The sequence below is a fragment of the Dasypus novemcinctus genome, chromosome 8 (assembly GCF_030445035.2).
Source record: "Dasypus novemcinctus isolate mDasNov1 chromosome 8, mDasNov1.1.hap2, whole genome shotgun sequence".
In the NCBI taxonomy this organism is placed as follows: domain Eukaryota; kingdom Metazoa; phylum Chordata; class Mammalia; order Cingulata; family Dasypodidae; genus Dasypus; species Dasypus novemcinctus.
Genome location: NC_080680.1, coordinates 108,911,017 through 108,912,174, shown reverse-complemented (window position 1 = coordinate 108,912,174; position 1,158 = coordinate 108,911,017). Strand labels below are relative to the sequence as shown.

General features: G+C 43.4%; 1 non-coding gene across 1 annotated transcript; it reads left to right on the top strand.

Moving 5' to 3' along the window:
• The first annotated feature begins 795 nt into the window (after positions 1–795).
• On the top strand, positions 796–952 carry LOC111764137 (U1 spliceosomal RNA). The gene has a single exon (XR_002796826.2). It is a non-coding gene; the product is annotated as a U1 spliceosomal RNA (small nuclear RNA).
• The last annotated feature ends 206 nt before the right edge of the window (positions 953–1,158 follow it).

Sequence of the window (1,158 nt, the reverse complement as noted above, 5' to 3'; positions counted from 1 at the left end):
GTAGACGGACGCCCTAACCACTGGGCCAAAGTCCGTTTCCCTTTTCTCATTCTTATCCACTAGAATTTGGGCTGAATTTAACATAAAAACGAAATGCTAAAACTAGTTTCACCTGTACTTGAACTTCAGCTGCTATCTATACATCATAGTTTTGGCGGTACTCCAGTGGCTTCCAGTATGGCTGGTATAGCATTTATGGGAAAAGATAAATCTGTATTTCCTATTTTTCTTTTGAGAAGGTCTTTTATGCCCCTTTTTGGTGTGTTAAAAGTCAGCAGTATTAGAATGTTAATTAGAAAGTGAATGAGGTTTTATGCAGAGTAACTTGTAGATAATAAAGACCTATGTGGCACTCACATGGTTTCCAATATCTCCCCTAGGGAAAGGGAGAACAAGTCTGCCTTATTCCTTAATGTGCGCATCCACGCTGAATGCCTGAGATGCACACACCATGCTTGTCACAAGACATAATCATGTCTTCATAAAGTTAAAGAAGGAGGGAAACCTGTGATGGCTGGCCCACTGCCCTCCGGGGACTTCAAGAAAATATCAGCAGCATCGTGTCAAACAGAGAGAAAGGTCAGAGGGGGTGGAGAGAATGGAAGGAAAATGCACTCTTGGACAACTTCTGAAAACTGGCTTTGCAAGTGGGAAACAGAATGTCTTTGCCTACAACTTGGACAAATCCTGTTCTCAAGGTCCTGGTATGAATGGGGTGTGGGAAGGAAATCACTTTCAACTAGTATCGCGCATTTGCCACAGCCACATGGAAATCATCACCAGAACAAAGAGGGGATACCTAACTGGCAGGGGAGATACCAAGATCACCAAGGTGGCTTCCCCAGGATGAGGCTTACCCATTGCCCTCCAGATATGCTGACCCCTGACATTTCTCCAAATGTGGGAAACTCTATTGCATAATGTGTGGTAGTGGGAAACTGTGCTCTCCCCTGTTTAAAAAAAAAAAAAAAGAGGTAACTGTCTGAGAGATCCTGTGATGTAACAACAATGCTTTGAAGGCACATTTAGGCAGAACTCGCTATGAACCAGTGACTGTTCTGAGTGCTTTTCATATGTTATCTTGGGAAACACCTGGCTTGAGGTCATACAGACTGAATCTGAGTCCTGAGCTATCATTTTCGGGCTGTGTGGTCATGA